General features: G+C 40.1%; 1 protein-coding gene and 1 long non-coding RNA gene across 10 annotated transcripts in view; one reads left to right on the top strand and one right to left on the bottom strand.

The window, feature by feature from the left end:
- The window catches only part of ADGRB3 (adhesion G protein-coupled receptor B3), an 889,024-nt gene that overhangs the window by 96,163 nt on the left and 766,177 nt on the right, over window positions 1-26,684 (bottom strand). The gene's annotated exons all lie outside the window — the stretch shown is intronic.
- Window positions 901-26,684, top strand: LOC130362001 (uncharacterized). The gene is made up of 4 exons (XR_008891230.1): window positions 901-1,058; window positions 3,804-3,916; window positions 5,420-5,594; window positions 26,546-26,684. It is a non-coding gene; the product is annotated as an uncharacterized LOC130362001 (long non-coding RNA).

The following is a 26,684-nucleotide window of genomic DNA, read 5'->3' as shown; positions in this document are numbered from 1 at the left end:
CCTCCCAACCAAGTAGATAGCGACAAATGGACTTCCATGGTGCAACGCATTTCACTGCAGCCTCCTAACCAAGTAGATAGCGACAAATGGACTTCAACAGTGCAACACATTTCACTGCACATGCGCAGCTTCATCAGGTGAAACGCGTTGCATTTTAATAAACCTTTTATGTTCACCTGATGTGCCTGTTCTGAGTCAGCGTCGCAAAAGACCTACCGCACCTTTGAAGTCCATTTGTTGCTCACTAAACTAAACGGCAGGATTGAAGAGGTGCTGACCAGATGAGGGGACACAACCAGATGGGTGAAAAGAGAGTTTATTTACCAAGATGCAACGCGTTTCACTGTGCATGTCCATTGCAATCTTGGTGAATAAACCTTCTTTTCACCGATCTTGTTGTGTCTCCTGGCCTGGTCAGCAACGCTTCAATCCTGCCGTTTGGTCCAGTGAAGCCTGCTCAAATACAACTCTTGGGATTTGGTACATATAATTGTTTTTCCCCTAGCCTCTGTTGGTGTGTATTACTAAAACAAGGAAACAAGTAGCAGAATCAATTGTCACAAAACATGAAACATTTATTCATCCAACAATTCCTGGAGAACAACAGATCAGACAGGTTGACATTCTACTCAGCCCAAGTTTCCTATAAGAACACATACTGGGGTGAAGTTTAGGCATCCTAATGCATCCTAGTTCACCAGCCTGTCCTGAAGATATTTTCTATTGTGTATTATCTTTGTATTCTTAATTCAAACTTGCACACCATATTGTATTTTGTGCATTACTGAGAGTTAGTGTATATTGGGACATTTTACATTTAGGTCAAGATATACCAATCTGTCTAAGGATGCATATTATCTGGTTTCCCACAGCAACCAATCACAACTTAGCTTTAGTTTTACCAGAGCTCAGTAAGATATGAAACATGAGCTGTGATTGGTTGTCATGACAATTTCTGTCCTCAAACAGATTGGTGAATCTAGGCCTTAGAATCCAAACTCAATTGAGGAAATGTACATGTGTGTGAAGGAAAGGTGAAGTAGCGGGTCATAAGAACAGTAAGGTTTCTGCTTTAATTTTTAAAATGGAACCCATATGATTCTTAAAGGTGTAGTCCAGGCAACTGAACATTTTTTAGACACTTATCTCCTATCCTATGTAACACTTTTTGCATAATCAAAAACTGAACAAATAATATGCAACAAATGACACCTTATGACTCGAACACTACAGAACGACTTGTGATCTTTTTAATGAGAAATTACAAATTGCCTATTACTTTAAAAAAGTTACTTAAAGGGGTACACCACTGGAATCAACTGGTGCCAGAAAGTTAAACAGATTTGTAAATTATTTCTATTAAAAAATCTTAATACTTCCAGGACTTATCAGCTGCTGTATGATCCACAGGAAGTTTTTTCTTTTTGAATTTCCTTTCTACCTGACCACAGTGCTCTCTGCTGACACCTCTGTCCATTTTAGGAACTGTCCAGAGTAGGAGCAAATCCCCATAGAAAACCTATCTTGCTCTGGACAGTTTATAAAATGGACAGAGGTGTCAGCAGAGAGCACTGGGGTCAGACAGATAGGAAATTCAAAAAGAAAAAAAAACTGCCTGTGGATCGTAACAGTAGCTGATAAGTACTGGAAGCATTATGATTTTTTAATAGAAGTAATATGCAAATCTGTTTTACTTCCTAGCACCAGTTGATTTAAAAAAATGTTTTCCAGTGGAGTACCCGGGGTACTCTGGCCAAAGACATCTTATCCCCTATCCAAAAGATAGGGGATAAGATCTTTGATTGCGGGAGGCCCACTGCTGGGACCCCCTCCGATTTCTGTGCAGCACCCGCATTCTATGCGGGGCTGCTTCTTATGTAAACTAAATGACTGAGCACAGCTTCTAATCGGCAGTAACAAATCCTGTGCATCAACTCTACACAGGATCCTCTATGTGTCAACGTACCCTTAAGCAAAATATGGAAACTTCCCTTTTTGAAAAAAAGTTATACAATTAGGGGTGAACATTCTACATATTTTACATGGAACAAACAGGGATCCAATTTACTTAACCAGAATGAAGAGAATAAAATAGTAGAAATTGGCATCTAATTCTGCACTGCATCATTGTTGACTTTATAATGTTGACTTGTCTGTATGTGTCCTCAATTAGATATTTTTAGATTTCTTATTATTTATTAGAGTAATGATAAAGTAAATGATAAACATTTCACAACATACATATAAATGTAGTTGTTAGAGGGGAGGGGGGTCATGAAATGTATGATCCATGTAAAATAGCAGACTTTTTTGGGACTATTCTAAATATATGTATAATATTAGAGCCTAATTTGATGATATATCCCCCCCCCCCCCTCGATGCATTAGATCAGGTACTCTTTTGAGGTCAGTGACAATGAAATCAACCTTGTTATCAAGGCTATTCCAGCTGGGAGATCACCTAGGCCAGAGGGCTTTTTTTTCGCAGCCTCTTCAAAGTCTTTAGAGAATTCTTCGCTCCATTTCCCACTTAAGCCTGTAATCAAATTTCTCCTAGATAACCCTTCTCTCACCAATCTCCGATGGCTTAGACAGTCATTTCAAAACTGTCCTGTTGCACTGATCAATGTAGATGATAAAATTGTTGCAAGATCTGTTCCAGTTGCAAGTCCAACCCTTCCCTCCTTAATATACAATGAACAAGTGAGATACATTCATAAGAGAGAAGATAGAGAAAATACTAATGAAAGTCTTTGGCTTGCTGCAGACCCTGAACAACTTCCTTTTCTATGCTGTTGCATGCTGTGGTAGTAGTACACATGCGGGGTCTGTCCCTTTACAACTCTGTCCACCTATCCTATTATACCAGAACATTAGTGTAGCTTGTATACTTATAAAAGTTATCTGCTGATACCTTGTTAAAACACCAACTCAGCTCTGCTATATTGAAATCTGTTTTGCTGTGCTATCATCATCTACAGTGTCAGCTTGCCTCTCCTGCCTGTACCCCCGTTACTTGGCACCAAGGCATTCTGGCCTTCCAGGCCAGCTGCCACTTAACCGGGACAACTCTTGTGGTAGCTACTTGGTATCTACCCTGCAGCTAAAGTCCAGCTTCCACATCCTGGATTATGGGTAAAGACCAGGGGAATATTTGGACTCCACTCCCAAAGCCAAACTTGAAAATGGCACAACGGGTCCACACCCATTGGAGCATTAAAAGTGAGTCACAAACAGGCTTTACATTTGGGGTTTCTGCCTTTCACTGTTCAAATAAACCTACAATTAACATTATAGATTGATAATTTTTTGTCAGTGGGCAAAGGAACAAAATCAGCAGGGGATCAACATTTTCCTTTTCTGTATTTGAAAGGGGGAAAATAGCTCTTAGCATTATGTGCAGAGGGCATACAAGCGGATAGGCACAGAAGGAAGTCTGTTACATGAAGATTCAATCAACAGTTGCAACAATGTGGCATCATTTTGGCAACTTTTCCTGTATAGCCAAATAACATGCAGCCATTTTACTATTTTCTGTGGTGTTAAGGACCTATAGTTCACCTTGGATGTACGGTACTGTATAAGATACTGGTGATGATAAAATATCAATGCTCCTGGTATGTTAAAGGACAAAAGTCTGTTTTACTAACCATATAAACTCTTAGTATTTATAAATATGATAAATACTTTTTCAATGTATTTTTAAATGTTCATATCTGTTTTAGCCATTGAGATTTGTGCCTAAGCTTTGTCTACAAATCTACATCCTACACCACAATGCTGGTACATGTTTTGTTTTCCAGCGCAGTTATTGGGAGCAAGCAGAATATTTGTTTTGACATCTGGTGGTATGACTAACATTTTACAGCTTCCCACACCCGTCAGGAAATGGTTATCAGCAATGCTGATTAGAAAGGTAAATGATGTCACAGATGGAATATTCCAAGAAAAGCTTGTGGCTGTGTTTGTTTCTATGAGTCACAATACAGATATTACAAAACCTAGCTTTGCATAAACTGTAACCAATACCGTACTGAGCTAAAGTTATCACTTTGCATTTCTTGTATAATACATCACAGAAATATAATGCATTATCTTGACATTGGCTGCAACTATAAACAGTAATTTACTAAAGCCATCCTTATTCCCTATTAAAAAAAATGACATCTACTTCCATGCCAAATATAATCTTAAAGGGATTGTCTCAGCACAAACACTGATCAGCATGACCCCCACCAATCACCAGAATGAAGTGGTAGTTCCAGGCTTTGTTCAGCTTTTTCTCAAGACCAAAAAAAAAAGCAAAAGCAAAATACACAGGACATTTCCCTGGGTCTTTTTTTTTGGGCAGCAAACACATGGCAGGGTCACTTTCGATTTTCTTTTTCTTACAAAATTCTACCGTCAGAGCCTACAGCTCTGTGTAAGCTTGCAATGAGCAGTGGACCCCCCAGGACCTTTTTTCAGGTGATCCTAAACATGACTGTGACATTTGTGACCATCATTTCAATTATGCAGGCACCTTTGTGTTATGCTGGTTGTTTGTCGTATTATGTCCACCCACTTCTTGGCCTTGCTTCTGGTTTCTGAAGAAAACAGAGAGGCAGAAGATGCTAAAGACATTTTCGGCTGAGGAAGCTTGCAAAGAATAGTGGTGGGTGGTGGGGATAGTGGTGACTACTTGCTAGTTTAATTGAGTGATTAAAGTTTAGTGGTGCTCAAAGAGGTCTTAAAACTATTGGTGGTAGGACAGGTGTTAAGGTGCATGATGATAAATGGGTGCCAGGGAGGCCCTTTATAATGTTTTCCATTTCCTGGGCTACTGATTGATGGCCAAAGGTTTGAGCCAGCACTAACCAGCTTGTCCACATATTTGGCCAGGATGAAAGCAACAGGGTCAAGGTAGGCACTGATGTCTACAGAATTCTTATTTTTACACAACTTGCTGAGGTCTCCAGCAGCTTGGGACTACATGTATGGATATGCAACAAGATGGGAATGGGTTTGATCTCATACAAGCTGGTTATAGTTCCTATAGCCAGTCAAGCATGGTGATGAGCTTGAAGAGTCCAGGGTGAGCTCAGGAAGACACTTGATCCCTTGCCCATTGTGTCTGCAAAGTACTCACTACTCTATATATGTGTGTAGTGTGTGGAAACTGCTGTGACATCTGCAAAACTGCAGCAGCTCAAATGGGACTGACCCTATATTATAGCTATTATAGCTACACCGTCACAGTAAATCATTTACTACTAGTTTGTTATTCTGTGTCATGCACTTTATTGCCAGTTTTGTAGCCTGTATCATTATGCCTGTACTTTGTTTAGTTTTTTAGTTTTTTTTTAAAAAAATTAGATCCCAGCTGGAAGACCAGCCTCATTTCCTTATCTCTTTTTTTTTTTTTTACCAACTTTTACAGTAAGCACTGGGTATTCTGGTGAGAAGGGTTCACTATGTATCCACTATCGGACTGTACGATAGAAAAAATATCACCCCAGGGAATGTGTTTCCGCTGTTCATGAGCTGAGTGGTGACATGCTTTATACCACTTCATCCTACACCTGGAATGGCTCACAGTGCCGCTGCTAAACAACGTAAGTCCTACAACTTAAATGCTATTACTGTGAACGTTAATTTTACAAATTTCACACAATGACTTATAGCAAAAGTGGCACACTGTAACACTTCTAATAAATTACTAATAATATTATCAGTGTTTGTCTATGGAGATTTCATGTCTGTGTCATTGGCTGTATAAACCTGTTTGCATTGGTTGTGGCTAAAACACCTAAACTCAATAAATAGAAAAATGATCCACATAGTCTTGTACATATAGTGTATTATCACAGCAGTTAACAGAGGATTATTAATATGCTTTAGAAATTTTGGAGGAAGATCCAATATGTTTTGGATCATTGGCATAGTTTAGAATAGAACAAATAATATGCAACTATAAATCATCTTCAAACAGATATTGTATTTTAGGAGCCAGACAGATACAACCCACTGTAGAACATGTGTTTGGCAAAGCATAGAATAACTGTGCCACTTTCAGAGAAGATGCTGTTACTGCATAGCCAAAGGTGATTAATCATGTTCCATATACAGCATTGCAACCAGTGCATTTTTATAGAGATTTCTAAAGGTCAAGATTGAAAAAGAAATGCATAATATAATACATACAGTATACAGGAATGACTTTGGTGGTGAGAAATGATGTTTTTAAGAATATATATATATATATATATATATATATATATATATATATTGTGTCACACTGTGTTTGCGTCCGATATCTTGGGTCTTCTAGCAGGACAATGGGGGATATTTATCAAAACCTGTGCAGAGGATAACTTGCTCAGTTGCCCATAGCAACCAATCAGCTCGCTTCTTTCATTTTTAAAGAGGCCTGTGAAAAATGAAAGAAGTGATCTGATTGGTTGCTATGGGCAACTGGACAAGTTTTTCTCTGCACAGGTTTTGATAAATCTCCCCCAATGATCCCAAACATACATCAAAAAGCACCCAGAAATGGATAGTAACAAAGCGCTGGAGAGTTCTGAAGTGGTCAACATTGAGTCCAGATCTAAATCCCATTGAACACCTGTGGAGAGAACTTAAAATTGCTATTGGGAAAAGGCGCCCTTCCAATAAGAGAGACCTGGAGCAGTTTGCAAAGGAAGAGTGGTAAAACATTCCGGCTGAGAGGTGTTAGAAGCTTATTGATGGTTATAGGAAGCGACTGATTTCAGTTATTTTCTCCAAAGGGTGTGCAACCAAATATTAAGTTAAGGGTGCCAATACTTTTGTCCAGCCCATTTTTGGAGTTTGGTGTGACATTATGTCCAATTAGCTTTTTTCCCTCCCTTTTTTTGGTTTAGTTCCAATACACACAAAGCAAATAAACATGTGTATAGCAAAACATGTGTTACTGCAATCCTTTTTAGTGAGAAATACTCAATTTTATTGAAAAATTTCAGAGGTACCAACATTTACGGCCATGACTACCCGTCAGCAGCCCTGTGTGTGCAGTATGGTTTAGAGGCGGGCCCAGCACGCCGACGCAATAACATGCCCCTAGTAATAAGTATTTGTTAATACTGAAGTTACTCAGCTTTAGGTTTGCAGAACCAGTGCACAGCCAATGTCATTTGTAGCATTTCAAGTGTCACTATTTTAAATGACAGCAAAAGACTTTTTGTAATACTAGACTTATTTTCTGTAGAATATATCTAGTGATATCAGCAACCTGTCACTTAAATGTGGCCTGTTTTATTACTGTTTATTGTATCCTCTGCCAGTGAGTGAGTTATTAAACCTGGGCTTTAATTTTGTATTGTAGCTATGCTTAATCTTATTTTATACCTGTTATGCCTTAAGAAAAGCTTGTTGGTAGTTTTCTGCTTTATCAACTGTTCATTCTCAAAAATCCCTTGGCTGTACCATGACTCTGAAGCCTCAAGTAATGAATTTTAAGTGGATCTAAAAGACTCATATTTTGGCATCTGTCTTTTAAACTTTATTAAATGTAGCAAATGTTTAAGATAATGCTGCAGATGGGATTATACTGTACTATATGGCGTTAATATTTTTAGAATTTTATTCGGTAAAGAAAACAATAATATCACCAGAATGTCTATTATTACAAGTGCCGATGGTATAATTGATGTGTCAGGTTCCAGATTTTTCGTGGAACAGAGTAAGTAAAGAGAACAGATCTTTAAATATGTCTAAACAGAGGTAAAACAAGATCCAATTACAATTTTAGTAATCAGGAATTCACTTAAAAGCATATTGAAGTCAAAATAAGTGACAGCTCAGTTAACTAGTGTCAACAAAACCTACCTAATCTTTCTTATTTCTGTCAGTAACAAAATTTACATTTTTATTGTAATCTGTGTAATTTTGTCCCATAGAGACCTGTGGGTCACTCCATTGCTTTATTTCCTATACAGTCATGGCTGTAATTTCTAGAAAATGACATATTTCTCACAGAAAAGGATTGCAGTAACACATTTTGCTATACACATGTTTATTCCCTTTGTGTGTATTGGAACTAAACCAAAAAAGGGAGGAAAAAAAGCAAATTGGACATAATGTCACACCAAACTCCAAAAATGGTCTGGACAAAATTATTGGCACCCTTAACTTAATATTTGGTTGCATACCCTTTGGAAAAAATAACTGATATCAGTCGCTTCCTATAACCATCAATAAGCTTCTTACACCTCTCAGCCGGAATGTTGGACCACTCTTTCTCTGCAAACTGCTCCAGATCTCTCTTATTGGAGGGGCACCGTTTCCCAACAGCAATTTTAAGATCTCTCCACAGGTGTTCAATGGGATTTAGATCTGGGCTCATTGCTGGCCACTTCCGAACTCTCCAGCACTTTGATGCCATCCATTTCTGGGTGCTTTTTTTTTACATATGTTTGGGGTCATGTCCTGCTGGAAGACCCAAGATCTCAGATGCAAACCCAGCTTTCTGACACTGGTCTGTACAGTGCGACCCAAAATCTATTGGTAATCCTCAGATTTCATGATGCCTTGCACACATTCAAGACACCCAGAGCCAGAGGCAGCAAAACAACCACAAAACATCATTGAATCGCCACCATATTTCACTGTAAGTACTGTGTTCTTTTCTTTGTAGGCCTCATTCCGTTTTCGGTAAACAGTAGAATGATGTGTTTGCCAAATATATCTTTCTTGTTCTCATCTGTCCACAAGATGTTTTCCCAGAAGGATTTTGGCTTACTCAAGTTCATTTGGCAAAATGTAGTCTTGCAATTTTATGTCTCTGTGTCAGCAGTGGGGTCATCCGGGGTCTCCTGCCATAGTGTTTCATTTTATTTAAATGTCGACGGATAGTTTGCGCTGACACTGATGCTCCCTGAGCCTGTAGGACAGCTTGAATATCTTTGGAACTTGTTTGGGGTTGCTTATCCACCATCCGGACTATCCTGTGTTAGCACCTTTCATCAATTTTTCTCTTCCGTCCATGCCCAGGAAAATTAGCTACAGTGCCATGGGTTGCAAACTTCTTGATAATGTTGCGCACTGTGGACAAAGGCAAATCTAGATCTCTGGTTATGGACTTGTAACCTTGAGATTGTTGATATTTTTCAACAATTTTGGTTCTCAAGTCCTCAGACAGTTCTCTTCTCCTCTTTCTGTTGTCCGTGCTTAGTGTGGCACACACAGACACACAATGCAAAGACTAAGTGAACTTCTCTCCTTTCTAACTGCTTTCTGGTGTGATTTTTATATTGATCACACCTGTTACTTTCCCCAGGTGAGTTTAAAGGAGCATCAAATGCTTGAAACAATCTTCTTTTTTTTCCACAATTTTGAAAGGGTGCCAATAATTTTGTCCAGCTCATTTTTGGAGTTTGGTGTGACATTATGTCCAATTTGCTTTTTTTCCTCCCTTTTTTTGTTTAGTTTCAATACACACAAAGGGAATAAACATGTGTATAGCAAAACATGTGTTACTGCAATCCTTTTCTGTAAGAAATACTTCATTTTGTAGAACAAAATTCAGGGGGGCAATATTTACGGCCATGACTGTATACTCCTTTAACCACATTAATTCATTAGCCCTATAAGACACCTTCTTCTCTTTCAAACATTGTAGCCCAAGAAAGAGTAGAGCGAGTCCTCAGGTGACAAGCAACTAGACCTCTTTTAGGGGCTGAAAAATGCAGCAATAGTATATAGTATGTGATGACAGTAAAAATTGCTACAAAGATAAATAAATAAAGAATATGATTTACAATAGGTAATGGTATGCCTATGTGGGCATAATAAAGGTGAGTGAAACAAAATCTTTTGTTTCATTAATGTAATTTGCATGGCCAAGAAAAATGTTGCTTGATATCCTGGCTGCCATTATGGAAAGTACCCCAGAAGTGGGTTCTTCATTTTAGGTGTACAGAGCCCCTCCTCTAAGATTTATCTGTCTTTTTATCGGATGGTCACTGAGAACTGGGAGGAGACATTGGGGAAGCCTTTAATACACAGAGCTCTGGGCACCTAACCTTACCTACCTGGTAAACACTTGACACAGTGGAGAACCGGACAATAAAACAATGTGTTTCTCAGTCATGCTAGTTTGTATCATTAACCTCAAACCTGCAACCTCTATAAAGGGCTGTCAGATTAATTTTAAGAAATAATGTGTGGAATTCTTCTGTATTAGATGGGTGTTGGACGACTGCTTTAACCCGTTAAGGACACAGCCCATATGCACATCTGACCACTGTCACTTTAAGCATTAATAACTCTGGGATGCTTTCACTTTTCATTCTGATTCTTCGATTGCAAAAATGTTAAGGAAAATGGACATCCCAAATAAATGATATATTGAATCACATAAAGAATATGTCTAATTTATATCTGCATCATAAAGTTGACATGTTTTTACTTTTGGAAGACACCAGAGGGCTTCAAAGTTAAGCAGCAATTTTCCAATTTTTCACTTAATTTTAAAAATCTGACTTTTTCAGGGACCAGTTCAGTTTTGAAGTGGATTTGAAGGGCCTTCATATTAGAAATACCCCATAAATGACCCCATTATAAAAACTGCACCCCTCAAAGTATTGCAATTGACATTCAGAAAGGGTGTTCATCCTTTAGGTGTTTCACAGGAATACCAGCAAAGTGAAGGAGAAAAGTCAAAATCTTAGTATTTTACACTCGCATGTTCTTGTACCCAATTTGAAGAGTGAGTTTTTCTGAAATGGTTTTTGGGGGGCATGTCACATTTAGGAAGCCCCTATGGTGCCAGAACAGCATATACATAAAAAAAAACAAAAAAAAAAAAACACATGGCATACTATTTTGGAAACTACACCCCTCAAGGAATATAAAAAGGGGTACAGTAAGCCTAAACACCCCACAAGGTCATGTTCCCCCCCCCCGCATGTGACCATATTTTGGAAACTACACCCCTCACAGAATTTAATAAGGGGTGCTGTGAGCATTTACACCTCACTGGTGTTTGACAGATCTTTGGAACAGTGGGCTGTGCAAATGAATAATTTTGTTTTTTATTTTCATGGATCACTGTTCAAAAAATCTGTTAGACACCAGTGGGGTGTAAATGATCACTGCACCCCTTGTCACATTCCTTGGGGGGGGGGGGTAGTTTCCAAAATGGGGTCACATGTGGTGGGGGGGGTCCACTGTTCTGGCACCATGGGGGCTTTGTAAACGTACATGGATTTCAATTCCAGACACATTCTCTCTCCAAAAGCCCAATGGTGCTCCTTCTCTTCTGAGCATTATAGTGCGCCAACAGAGCACTTTACGTCCACACATGGGGTATTTATATACTCAGAAGAAATTGTGTTACACATTTTGGAAGGCTTTTTTCCTATTACCCCTTGTGAAAATGAAACATTTGGGATAACATCAGCATTTTAGTGAAAAAAATTAAATTTTTCATTTTCACGTCCAACTTTAACAAAAATTTTTTAAACACCTGTGGGGTGTTAAAGCTCACTATTACCCCTTGTTACGTTCTGTGAGGGGTGTAGTTTCCAAACTGGGGTCACATGTGGGTGTTTTTTTTATTTGGGTTTATATCAGAACCGCTGAAACGATCAGCCACCCCTGTGCAAATCACCTCAAAGGTACATGGCACTCTCACTCCTGAGCCTTGTGGTGCGCCTGCAGAGCATTTTATGTCCACATATGGGGTATTTCTGTACTCAGAAGAAAAATGCGTTAAAAATTTTGAGGGTCTTTTTGAGGGTCTTTTTTTCCCCTTTACCTCTTGAGAAAATGAAAAGTATGGGGCAACACCAGCATGTTAGTGTAAAAAATTCAATTTTTTTACAATAACATGCTGGAGTAGACCCCAACTTTACCTTTTCATAAGGGGTTAAAGGAGAAAAATCTCCACAAAATCTTTTAGGCAATTTCTCTCAAGTACGGAAATACCCCATATGTGGCTCTAAACTGTTGCCTTGAAATACGACAGGGCTCCGAAGTGAGAGAGCGCCATGCGCATTTGAGGCCTGAGTTAAGGATTTGCATAGGGATGGACCCGGATGCAAGAATTGCACTTGCCTCCGATACCAAAATTTCCCTACGCCAGTGTTTCCCAAACTGTGTGCCTCCAGCTGTTGCAAAACTCTCAGCATGCCTGGCCAGTCAATGGCTATCTGGCAATAGTGGAAGTTTTTGTTTTGCAACAACTGGAGGCTCCGTTTTGGAAACACTGCCATACCAGACTATTTTTATTTCTATTGGGGAGGGGGAAGGGTTGAACTCAGTGGGGGTATATGTATATGTACTGTTTTTACCTTTATTTTTGTAGGTGTAGTGTAGTGTAGTGTTTTTAGGGTACATTCACATGGGTGGGGGAAAATTTGCTGCATCTCAAACTTGCAGCATACTCACTCTAAACCCCTGCCCGTGTGAATGTACCCTGTACACCTCACTGTAAACCTCCAGCTGTTGCAAGAGTTTGTTACTTAACTCAGTGTTTCGCAACCAGTGTGCCTCCAGCTGTTGCAAAACTACAACTCCCAGCATGTACGGTCTGTCAGTGCATGCTGGGAGTTGTAGTTTGCAGCAACTGGAGGCACACTGATTACGAAAGACTGAGTTAGGTAACAAGCTCTGTGTTTTGAAACCAGTGTGCCTTTAGCTGTTGCAAAAGCTACAACCCCCAGCATGCACAGACAGCCGAAGGACATGTTGGGACTTGTAGTTATGCAACAGCTAGAGGCATACTACTAACACTCCCAGCATGCCCTTTGGCTGCCCATGCATGCTGGGGGTTGTAGTTCTGCAACAGATGGAGGCACACTGGTTGCAAAACACAGAGTTTGTTACTTAACTCTGTGTTTCGCAACCAGTGTGCCTCCAGCTGTTGCAAAGCAACAATTCCCAGCATGTACGATCTATCAGTGCATGCTGGAAGTTGTAGTTTGCAAAAGTTGGAGGCACACCGGTTGCAAAATACTGAGTTAGGTAACAAACTCTGTGTTTCACAACCAGTGTGCCTTCAGCTGTTGCAGAACGACAACTCTCAGCATGCATGGGCAGCCAAAGGGCATGCTGGGACTTGTAGTTATGCAACAGCTGGAGGCACACTACTGCATCTCCCAGCATGCCCTTTGGTAGTTTGTGCATGCTGGGGGTTGTAGTTATGCAATTGCTGGAGGCACACTTTTTCATAGAAACAATGGCCGACGTTTATCATTGTCTTTAGACTGTTTTTTGTGTCTACAAAAGGCACAAAAAGGCGCAAGCAGGGTTTATTTGCGCCTTTTTGGTCCTTTTTGTTTACCCATTTCTGCTGATTTTGAGTTGCAATCCACTGATTTTGAGTTGCAATCCACTGATTTTGGCAATACACATAATATAGAAGGGATTTATGAACTGCGCCTTTTTGTAAAAAGGTGCAAAAAAGGCGCAAAGCCACTGAAAAGTCTCTAAAACTACACCATCCCAGACCTGGTGTAGCTTTTTAGTGTATGTGAAGAGAGAAATTTGAGAAAATGTGACCTGCACAAAAGTTATCAAATGCTCTGTGAACATTTAAGAAATTTGGTGATCCTACACATTACCAGCACACAAAAAAAAGGTGTAAAAAAATGCTTCACTTACACCTACAATCATAAATATGGGCCAATGTGCCTCCAGCTGTTGCATAACTACAACCCCCAGCATGCACAAACTGCCAAAGGGCATTCTGGGAGTTATAGTTGTGCCTTCTGCTGTTGCATAACAACAACTCCCAGCATGCCCTTTTGTGCATGCTGGGAGTTGGTGCTCAGCAACAGCAGGAGGCACAGCCTTACCTCCTGCTGCTGCACATGCCGGATCCTGCCTGCCACCGCTGCTGTCTCCGCTTCTGGGGCCCCTATCCCACAGCCGATGTCGGGGATCGGGGGCCCCCACTTCAGGTACATACTCCAGGCACCCGCTCTCGCCCTCCGGTGTAGGGGCAGAGTGGGTGCCATTACTGACACCCCCACAGCAGGCGTCCTTTTACCGGCTGATGAATCAGGACGATCGTGAGGTGGCAACAGTGCCACCTCACTCCTGCTGCTAAAGAGTGATAGGTGCCATATCGGACGGACCCTATCACCCTTTTTTTCCGGGTCACCCCAGACTCTCACGACCCTGCCCCCGGGGTTTGCACGGGGTGACTGCTGAATGATTTCCCACAGGCCTACAGGTACGACTGAAATTTCCACGGGCCTACAGGTACGCTCCGTGTCCTTGACAGGTTAACCATTGTTTTAATAGAATGTGCCACAATCTGTCTCATAGACATACATGGAGGGGGCATGTCGGCCACCGCTTTGTGCTGGGGTCAACACACTCCTTTTCCAGGGAGAGCCGGGGCTCCCAGTAATTGGACCCCTATGATATAAAGCGTATCCTCTATTGTGCACAACAGTTCTTCTTTAAAGGGGTACTCCGCCCCTAGACATCTTATCTCCTATCCAAAGCGATCTCTCCTGCTGCACCCCGTACATAAGCAGCCTGTGCTCTTACAGGAGACAGGGTATCGTGACATCATGGCCCCGCCTCCTCATTGCAAGTCTTTGGGAGGGAGCGTGGCAACTGTGATGCCCCCTCCCATAGGCTTGCATTGAGGGGGTGGGGCATGACATCATGAGGGGCGTGGCTGTGATGTCACGATACCCCGTTCCCTGTATTGCTGTCATCAACCATGGAGCAAACATAGCTCCAGGCTGCTGATGTACGGGGGAGCAGCAGGAGAGAATGTGGGGGTCCCCAATGGCTGAACCCCCACGATCAGACATGTTATCCCTTATCCTTTGGATAGGGGATAAAATGCCTAGGGGAGGAGTACCCCTAAAAGGACAATAGTTGACAATGTTTAATGTGACAAATCCTGTGATTGTCTAACTAGATCACCAATGATCTATAGCAGCATCCATATTTTTAGGGAATGCACACATTGCTCAGAGACACTGGAAGCAAACAAGTTAAAATCCATTGAGGAAGGGACGTTCTGTAATTGGAATAAATCACAAAATGTTTCTGTGCTCGCTTTAAGATCTGTATCTGTAATTTCTAATAGCTTGTCAGCTAGTGAATGTTATCAGATCACCTCTAGAAAAAAGCAGGACGGCTCATTTAAAATGTCAGCTCCCTGATAAACAAACCAAGCTTAGCTCGTGCTGTCAGTAAGTTGCATGATCATTGCACCTATGGGAACAAGTAAATTGGAGTGTTTTGACACAAAAAACTAGACGCGCATTAATAACTAGATACAAATACCTTTAAACCAAATATTTTGGGGCTAAACATAGTATGTAGCTAGAAAATGAGAAAACTGTCAAAATATAATACAAAATATTATTTTACAAGTTATGGTAACTAGATGCCTTCCTCTGGATCAACACAGCAGGGTTAAAGTACTATGTAACTATGACATGGCAAACTATTTGTGGGAGATAAATAATATACTTTCATAAAATATACTTTAATGTATAGTGCTGTGAAAATAAAGCATATTGGAGAGATATCAACATTTTAAAATCTGGAAAAGATCTGTTCAGCTATGTCTTCAATATTAAACCCCTGGGGGTCTGACTCCCAGCCGAGGGGGTGATCTTCCAGCAGTGCTGCCTTTTCATCTGGTTATGTGTATGTCTATGTGCTAAAAACTATTTCACTGAAAATGAGGCTTTTATGAGGCTGAAGAGATGCCTGAACATTTATAGAAGGGAATACATGCACCAGTTTGAGGAAAATGACATTTCCTCTCTATTAGAAATATTACAAATTCATGTATTCATATACAACTGATTTATTAAAGACAAATTATAATGATACATTTGCCTTCCTTTTGGTCCTGTAGTGATGCAAACCTTGGCCAACTGTTTTACAGTCCCTTCACCTAGAGCATATCTCTGGCTGCAACCCAACTTCCATCTTTAACTTCACTTTCCTTAAATTTTTTTAAATCCTATTTCCTATAAGTCAAGTCCTGCTGTAATTACCTAATGCTTGCTATATATTACTTTTATATATTTAGCAAATCAATTACTAAAGCTTCATAGTATTTAACATCCACCACATAATATAATTAGAATTTAAAGTTTATATCAGGCCGTTTCATTTCAGTTAATTCACTACTAACACTTAAAACCATCATAGCTACAAGCAACAAACTGTTCTTTACCAATAAAACACAACTACAAGTTCAAATTGATTCACCAATATAGATGGAATATTATGAAATCTCAAACACCTTCAGGATAATTAAAACTAGGAAAAAGTGTTTTCTTACCCGCTGCAAGTTAACCTTTCCCTTTAGTTGATTGATAACCCAGGTAAATTAAATAACAGAATCCCAACTATACCATTTTCCAGCTTATTAAACATCAGTGCCTGGCAGCTATTTCTGAACTTACCTTTTGTTAGTAGCTGCTAGCAGCTCAGTCTATTATAAGCTGTTACTGTATGGAATTAATATCTACTACTCAGTGCATTTTAATCAGTTTCGGACCTTTGAAATAATTTCTAAAGTTAAAGTGGTACTCCGCTGCTCAGCATTTGGAACAAACTGTTCCGAATGCTGGATCCGGCGCCGAGAGCTCTTGACGTCACAGCCCTCCCCCCTCATGACGCCCCACCCCCTCAATGCAAGTCTATGGGAGGGGGCGTGACGGCTATCACGCCCCCTCCCACAGACTTGCATTGAGGGGGTGAGCCGTGACATCATGAGGGGGGCGGGATATGATGTCACAAGCTCCCGGTGCCGGCTCCAGCGTTCAGAACAGTTTTCTTCCAAACGCTGAGCAGCAGAGTACCACTTCAAGGTTTTATATAAATAATATTAAAAAGCAAAAAAAAAAGTCTTCCTGGTCCATCTAGTTTGCCCTCATATTATTTTCATTTGTATCTTAGGATAGATATGTGTTTACCACAGACATGTTCACATTTACTTACTGTAGATTTACCAAGCATTGACTACTTTTTTAGTAAAATAATATTTGCTGCCATTGCTACTGATCTTTCCCCAAATAGTCTCAGATTGTGATCACTTGTCCTTGCAGTTGGTAACTTATTGGAAACTTCCTCAACGTCACATAAACCTTCAAGATATTTGAAGCATTCAATTATGTCCTTCCTTTGCCTTCCCTACAAATAAGGGTCTTTCACCATTTTGTAGCTCATCTTCAGACCAGCTTTTTTTTTAAATAAATATTCTTTTGCAGGTTCGGTCTAAGAACTGGGCACGATCATTTCAGATGAGGTCTGGAGCTCTATACTAGCTTTCCCTATCGCCTGGCTGCACTTCTGCCACCTTCTAAAGCCGTCAGATATCACTATCCCTAAATCCTTCTCTTTTTAAGTCTAAGCTAACAAAAAGTTACTGACATGATGCCTAGATTTTTTTTTTCCCAAGCACATTATTATTTGTATAATAGTAATCATAAAAGCAAATATAATCTTCTTTAATTCATATTACATAGACAATAGCCATTATGGGTGAATTTAGAGGGACCGTAACATAGCTATAAGTGGTGCAAAGGTAGCAGTCACACCAGAGCCTGATGTCTCAGGAATCCCTAAAGCTCTTCTACTGCAAAAGAAGACACCATTTTTTTTTTTTTTTAAATGACCCATAAGAGATGGGTCCTGTAACTTTTGCTTTGAACCAATGAACTTCAAGTTACATCTCTTCAGAGCAACACTAGCTCAAATTCAATTTATAAGAGCAGCAGTATTATTTGCAAATACAATGATACATGATACAATGGTGAAAAAGTCAGATATCTATTACTAAAACTAGATGGTAAGGGCTTAGCCAATAAATCTGGGCATACATACAACAGAAAAAAATAACCAAACCCATCAGTTTTAATAGGTTTAACTGACCATACAATGTGTTTTTATGGGGGTTAGTTCCCCCAGAGGTGGATGTGTGTATTCCCTTCTTATCCCCAGCTCTGTTTATACTTGGTATAGACTACTCCTTTATTACAGACAATTTATATTTTATGCTCCCTTTACATGTGTCTGTCAGCAGGTTTTCTTTTCCTCCAGCACTGCAAAAAATGCGCTGGAGGGAGAATGATGCCAGAGCTGATCCCATTCATTTGAATTGGACTGTTCCATTCAGTTTAGATGCTGGTTGATTGGGCTCGCTGGACCAGCACAGACAGGGGAACACATCTTGCTGCTTCCCCTGTCCATACCGTATATACTTGTCAGGCAACTGATGGCATGTCAGTCATGCCATCAGTTGTCAATAGTTTATGTAAAAAAGCGAGTGAATGTTTAGGGTCCCATCATATATGAGGCCACCTGCATATATGTGGCTTGGGGGGACACATTTTGATCAAAAAAGTGCGCTAAGAGCCTCCATTTTGTTGACCAAGTGTGCTGCTGCCATTTTCTTTTTTTTACATGTCTTGTACTTGCCACAGCAGCGTGCACCCTTGTATTGGGTTTAGGTGCTGGCTACATTTTTGTTTTATTTTGTTTTTGCTGTGCAATGTGGGGGGAGTGGCTCCCTTTGTAGCCGTGCATCCCCTCTCCTATTTGACAGGAGGTGGTTTTCAGTTGTTAGTGGATCCAGCATGTCACCCAGCCTGAGGTGAGTGAATGTTTAAGGTCCCATCCGATATGAAGCCAACTCTGCATGGTGTATGGGGGGACACGTTTTGATCAAAAAGTGCGCTAAGAGCCTCCATTTTGTTGACCAAGTGTGCTGCTGCCATTTTTTTTACATGTTTTGCACTTGCCACAGCAGCGTGCACCCGTGTCTTGGGTTTAGGTGCTGGCTACATTTTTGTCTTTTTTAGTTTTTGCTAAAAAGAAACGGAGCCTGACACAACTGACATATGTAAACCTAGCCTTACTTGTATTTTAGACTCTGCATAGCACTTTGGCACTCCACAGAAATATATTTTAGAGAGGTTCTTCTATTTACTGTGATTGTATTGTGTGAGGGTGTATGCCATTTATCACATATTAAGATTTATCAATGTTAAGGGAGGGTATACATGTTTTTTAAAAATGTTTTTAATCTGTCTGTGGAGCTTTATTTGTATAACAGAATTTGTTTATTTATTTGGGTTTGCATGATTTTGAACTTGACATCTCTTTTCTTTCTTTCTTTTATTTTTATAACAATACTTTCTGCCATCCCCCCCCCCCCCCCCCTTGCATCTTCTTAACTCATATGGTGGTTCCCATCCGTCTTTTCTCTTAACATTACGGTAGCAGCTCAACATTCCTCTGATGGCATATATTGGGGTAAATATTGGTCAAGCGTTTAGACAGGGCCAATCCTTTAATTCCTTAGAAGCCTCTGCTGAATAAATAGTCCAAAGTGCTAGTTTAGATGTATGCTTTGAGGTTTGGAAACCATTTGTTGCGAAATATTATGTACATGCCCCTTATACATACTGTATTATATTTAATATTTAACTGTTTCTGTAGAAGACATTTTGTAGGCCAAGTAATTCTTATATATATTCTATGTTAATGCAGTTGGTGGGTGTCGGAATTTTTTTAATCTTTTAAATCCTTACACTAAAGGTCTAAACAGAGATAAAATTCCCTTTTTTTAGTATATTGCTACTCTTATGAGACTTTTCTTTTTGTAAATGAAAGTATTATTCACATTAGTGGCTTTACAATGCTATAATTGAACTGGCTCTGCTTGATATTTTAATCTCTGATTTCAATTCCACTGCTAATGATATTTAAAATGTATTTTAGCTGATAACTTTAATGCAAGCTAAAGAACGTATTTACCATAATTGCACAAGTTGTACATTACCCTGGACTCTAGGTCAGCAAGCATGAGATTGCACTAATTGACAGGTTGAGAATATGAGTGTTTTGCTGCAGCTCATGTTAATGTATGATCATAAGCTTGCAACACATTGCATTTTGAAAACAACGAAAACACCACGATAAATAATATAATGTATAAAGTAAAAAAAAAAACACAATTGAGAAAGCATTATCATTTCATTTTCTATATATTTGATATTTTCATTACATTTTCTCTTCTCTTACCACTAATTCATTTCAATGACCATCATACTTGACATTATGTGCCTAAGAGCTTCTATTATGAGAGCGTGAAAAATCTAAAACCCATGCCCGACAAGACTTCACTGCTGGAAGTCTAATCTCCAAAATGTCAGCCAAGGCAGAAGAGCTATTTACTACTTGCATTAGCTGTGATATGCCCCATCAAAAACTCTTCAACTCTCCCGTAATTCCCAAAATGCTGAACTGAAACATGGCGACATAGGCAAAGCAAGGTAAAATTTAACAGCTAATTGTTGACATGAAAACTGAGGAAACATTTTACGAAAACAAATGTTGTCAGAGCAACACCGGATCACACTTCAAGGCAAGTTGATCTATCTATCTATCCCATTCTTATAAAAAAAAATAAAAAATCAGGAAAGTCAATAGATTTTTAGCAGACTGATTTAGCAATTCTGTGTTTTTGCATTAACCTTCTTAAATAGCAGCATCCTACTACCAAGGATCATTTAACCTAAACTGTCTGCATAGAAGTTTATTGCTAGGTAATGGCTGACGACTGTGTTTTATAAGGAGCCCATGGCAATTGGCAATAGTAGAATAAATGACAATTTCACTTTACAGCTATTTGTTTATCTTTAGTGGAGAAAATAAAATTCATCCCTATAGTTTATATGTCATTCTGTGTAATTACCAAAGGATGATTTGTGAGCTGTGCATCAATTAAATGAGCCATGTTCTTAAACCTAATGAAATACTTTCAGCATAAAGTCCCATGTCTCATACAAAGAAAACCATGTTTACAAAGTATATCCTATAGATTAATGTCTATCATTATATTATAAAATATTATTATATAGTATTATTAGTTGTAGCTAGGCTTTCCTTCATCCAGAGCTTGCTGCCCTAGTCCTGTACAACTATTTCTTGAGTACTTCCGGTTTCTTGCAGCCAAATTAAGTGATGGTTATCTGAAATTGCTTCCCTTTTGTAAAATATGATTCTGTTTTGAAGGGTACTAAATGTAGAACATGCTACTTCCAATTGCTGAGCAGATTAAATTATCCATGTTGTCTGGGAACAGCAATTCCAGACTGAGAGGGAGCGGACTGTAAAAATGGCATGTCAGTGCCTGTGATTACTACTTTATCTGTCATATCTAACATCACATTTGCCTGGTGATCTGACCAATACTGAGCCGAATCACCGGCCACAACTGATGCCACAAATGATGGCAAAGTGCATCAGTTGTGTATGGTCCGGCACTGAGTCATGGTATTTCTGCAGGTTGCATGGATAAATCTAAAGTGTCCCATTCAAATGAATGGGATCAGTTCAATCATCAGTTCCCCTATTTTTCGACACAGACAAAGGGAAACTGAGCCAAATCACTGTACATATGTGACAGCACCTTTACTTGTTTATAGGTGCTAATACACCTTTAATATCTGTCACCTGGATCTTTATTAAGCCATCAGCTATCTTTCCCACTCTCCAATGCTCAACAAATTAAACTTTTAAGTGTTTTAATAGAGAGGGTAGGAGTAGGTTGCTGCCAGACAGCTCTGCAGAAAACTTCTCTAGTTGAGAAGAAAAATGTTGTGTAGTCAAAATCCAACACCCTGGATCCCTCTCTACCCAAACTTTATCTGTTGAGTGAGATTCAGAAGCTTTTATACATTTTAATCAGTTGGCTGGTCCTACCGAAGTCTGTCGGTCCAGCTGACTTCTTTCTAATGTGCATGGGTATCATATACTTCCAAATTAAGCTATATTGATACTTTCCTATCCAAAACATGAACAATTCACAATTACTTTCAGTTATTCTTTAATGTAACCCTCACTTAGATGTCACATAATGTTCAATTCCAAAGAACACTACAGTAAATCAGTGGTGTAAAGCCACTGCACCCAGCACAGAAGCAACCAAAATGAGTGAGTGACCCTTCCTTTTTAAGATCTTCACCAACAGTATAACCCATTACACTGGGTTTAGTGCGGGTGAACCAGCTGTCAAATTCTCTTTAAAACAGGTAAATACATTTCCTGTCGTTGTAGTGGGAGCATTTAACAAACAAGACATCCACTGGAAATCTATTTTGTCACTTACTGTCTTACATATTAGCTGCTTGCAGCAGAGGTGATTCAACTAATCAGAATATATTATATAATGCAGTTTCCTAATACATTATCCTGTGTACAAGTCTAAAGCGGAGGTGCTTTTAAAATCACGGCTTAGCGTCTCAATCACATTCATGATTCAGGAGAGTGACTTTTAGAAATGTAGAAATTTAACATTTGTTAAATCATCCTCAACCACAAATTATGAAATTCCTCTAGTATGTTAATGGATTCATATTATACTAAATCTAATCATCCCAACAGATTATTACTTAAGATATGGCTTTCTGAATTATATTGCCATGTAAGGTATCTTTCTTTATGACAGAACTCTTTAACTCATATATATATATATATATATATATATATAGAGAGAGAGAGAGAGAGAGAGAGAGAGAGAGAGAGAGAGAGAGAGATAGATAGATATATATAGATAGATAGATAGATAGAGAGAGTATTGTATTCTTCTAAATAATAGTCAGCTACAAAATATTACCACTATACGCAGAGACTATTCTTATTAATACAACCTATATAAACAGAGAAAAATAGCAGCAAACTGTATATATAACTATCCTAATGGTACTATAATAACTGTACTGTATACTGCACCATATTACCAACAAAAATTACCATAAGATCCTGGCCAAACTGTTACTACCTATCAACTGACAAATATTTCATTACTTTATACTCATAGGGCCCAAATGGTAATAATGCCCTACACAACAATAGTGCCTAATCAAGGAACCACACACAAATAAACATCTTATATATTCATAGCATCTATACCTCCTTTTTTGCCCCCATACTGTAATAGCCCTCCATCTGTGTCCCAAACTTCAGTAAGGCTCCTTTTGAGGTTCATACTTCAATAAAGCCATCTATTGTTTCCCCTATACGCCTATACTGTAGCTAGGTCCCCTTCTGTGTACCCAAAGCTTTTTTAAGTCTTTCTATATCCCCATGCTATTAGGCCCCGTTCTGTGCCCTCTCAATATAACCCCCTCCCCCTCCATTAACAGTGCCTCTCTTATGAAAAGAAAAAAAAAAAAAAAAGAAGAAGCTACAACTCACTTCTCCCAATTCTCATGCCTGGTGCAGACTGCACAATGTCTGCATTCTGTGCTGAGCAGATATCCTCAGGTGCTCTGAGCTCTTGTAGGCTGCAAATCTAATGCTGTTTACATTACCCCTTAAGGACCAAGCATTTTTCTGTTTTTGCACTTTCCTTTTTTCCTCCTCACCTTTTAAAAATCATAACCCTTTAAATTCTGTACCTAAAAATCCATATGTTGGCTTATTTTTTGCGCCACCAATTCTACTTTGTAATGACATCAGTCTTATAACCCAAAAATCTACAGCGAAACGGGAAAATAAATAATTGTGCGACAAACTTGAAGTACCGTATATACTCGAGTATAAGCCGACCCGAGTATAAGCCGAGACCCCCTAATTTCAATCCAAAATCCCAGGAAAAGTTATTGACTCGAGTATAAGCCTAGGGTGGGAAATACATCATCCCCCCCTGTCATCATCCAGACCCGTCATTAACATCCTCATCATCACCCCCTTGTCATCATCCCACATATCCCCCCTTCATCATCCCCTTATCATCCCACACATCCCCCTTCATCATCCCCTTATCATCCCGCACATCCCCCCTTCATCATCCCCTTGTCATCATCCCACACATCCCCCCTTCATCATCCCCTTGTCATCATCCCACACATCCCCCCTTCATCATCCCCTTGTCATCATCCCACACATCCCCCCTTCATCATCCCCTTGTCATCATCCCACACATCCCCCCTTCATCATCCCCTTGTCATCATCCCACACATCCCCCCTTCATCATCCCCTTGTCATCATCCCACACATCCCCCCTTCATCATCCCACCCCCCCCTTCATCATCCTCTTGTCATCATCCCCCCCCCCCTTCATCATCCTCTTCTCATCATTCGCCCTCAGTTGTCTTCAACCTGCGGACCTCCAGAGGTTTCAAAACTACAACTCCCAGCAAGCCCGGGCAGCCATCGGCTGTCCGGGCTTGCTGGGAGTTGTAGTTTTGAAACCTCCGGAGGTCCGCAGGTTGAAGACCACTGCGGCCTTCGACATCATCCAGCCCCCTCTCACCCCCTTTAGTTCTGAGTACTCACCTCCGCTCGGCGCTGGTCCGGTCCTGCAGGGCTGTCCGGAGAGGAGGTGGTCCGGTGGGATAGTGGTTCCGGGCTGCTATCTTCACCGGGGGCGCCTCTTCTCCGCGCTCCTGGCCCGGAATAGAGGCGTTGCCTTGACAATGACGCAGAAGTACGTTGGCAATGAACGCACCTCTGCGTCGTTGTCAAGGCAACGTGACTATTCTGAGGCCGGGCCAGAAGCGCTTAGAAGAGGCCTCCCCGGTGAAGATAGCAGCCCGGAACCGCTATCCCACCGGACCACCTCCTCACCGGACAGTCCTGCAGGACCGGACCAGCGCCGAGCGGAGGTGAGTACTGTACAGAACTAAAGGGGGGTGAGAGGGGGCTGGATGATGTCGAAGGCCGCAGTGGTCTTCAACCTGCGGACCTCCGGAGGTTTCAAAACTACAACTCCCAGCAAGCCCGGACAGCCGATGACTGCCCGGGCTTGCTGGGAGTTGTAGTTTTGAAACCTCTGGAGGTCCGCAGGTTGAAGACCACTGCGGGTGGGGGAGTTCACTCGAGTATAAGCCGAGGGGGGTGTTTTCAGCACGAAAAATCGTGCTGAAAAACTCGGCTTATACTCGAGTATATACGGTACATTTTTCAGTAAAAATGAAACTTTATCTTTATTCTGTAGGTCCGTACAATTAAAATGCTACTCTACTTATATAGGTTTGATTTTGTCGTACTTTTGGAAAAAATCATAACAACATGCACGAAAATTAAAACATTTAAAATTGTCCTCTTCTGACCCCTATAACTTTTTAATTTTTCTGCATACAGGTTAGTATGGGGGCTCATTTTTTGTGCCGTGATCTGAAGTTTTAGTCGGTACCATTTTTGTTTTGATCTGACTTTTTTATTGCTTTTAATTCCTTTTTTATGGTATAAAAAGTGACCAAAAATACTCTATTTTGGAATTTTGAATTTGTTTGCGCATACGCCATTGACCGTGCGATTTAATTAACAATGTATTTTTATAGTTCGGACATTTACAAAGTCGGCAATACCACATATGTTTATTTTTATTATATTTATATATATATTTTTTTTATTTGGGAAAGGGGGGCGATTTGAACTTTTAATAAGGAAGGGGTTAATGTGTGTTTTCAAACTTTTTTAAACTTTTTTTTTTACACTTTTAGTCCCCTCAGGGGACTTTTAGGAGGAATCATTTGATTCCTCATACACATCAATGTGGTTGTATAAAACCACATTGATCTGTGTGCTCTGCGCCCTGCCAGGCTTTATCATTCTCAGTGCCGGAGCCTCCGCAGCAGAAGAGGTAAGCTCTCAGGCTACCTCAGCAGTGGATCGACCTCCCGCCACTATCGCGCTGCAGGGGTGGGGGCATCCACACCACTGGACCACCAGGGATGAAATATAGGCACCTTTAGACACTGCTGTAAGCTTTGACAGCGGCAATCTAAAGGTTTAATAGCCGGCTGTGGCGATCGCTGCATGTCGGCTATTAATGCCAGTCCCAAGCTAAGAAATCAGCTAGGGGCCGGCCGGTATGATGAGGGCTTGAGTCGGGAGCCCGTGTCATACCACCTTAACGGCACATGGACGAGGATACACATCCATGGTCGTTAAGGGGTTAAGGACTACAAGTGTCTCTTTCCTGTAATAGCTTTCAACTGTGTCCTGAAAAAACAAACCTATTCAAATGTTAAGCTTGGCCAGGCACATGCCCTGGATCCAAGTGGAGAGATGCCATAGCCCCCACCCTATGACTGCGCTCATGACGGCCCTGAATTGTGACATTTGAGAGCTCTACTATACCGATGTATGCCTTAGTTATTTGGTTGGATGCTACATTTCTGTCATGAACTCTTCAACACCAGTAAAAACATTCATGATTAATAACCATAGATTCTGTATACGTTAAACGTAGGTTAGACCTACCCGTTTCTAAACATTTTTCAGAATTTGGACACTGGGAGAAAGAACTCAGTTTTATGGCAATTGACCATATTCCAAACCCTGTGAAAGGGGGTGACAGGTTGGCATTGCTCAAAAAATGCAAATTATGATGGATTCATAAGTTGAAGACATTGCACCAATTTGGTCTTTATGTAGAATTTAATGTGATTTAGATACATGATGAAGAGGTGGCGTAATATTATTGGGGTTTTCTACATATATGTTGGCCTTTAATCTGCATGTGATCTGATACACACAATCTAACACGTTGGTAATTATATTTTTCTATGTCTTTCAGATCTTGATCCTCATATACATGAAAATTTGAAGATACATATTCTGTGGTTTTGATTAATAATTGTTTGCTGTGACAGGCCCAAATAAAGTTTATACATGTGCACTAGATGTGTGGTATTGTTTACATGGGGGATGCAGGA

Source organism: Hyla sarda, chromosome 3, assembly GCF_029499605.1.
Source record: "Hyla sarda isolate aHylSar1 chromosome 3, aHylSar1.hap1, whole genome shotgun sequence".
NCBI classification, from domain to species: domain Eukaryota; kingdom Metazoa; phylum Chordata; class Amphibia; order Anura; family Hylidae; genus Hyla; species Hyla sarda.
The sequence above is the reverse complement of the archived record's forward strand: the minus strand, read 5'-3'. Positions and strand labels throughout refer to the sequence as shown.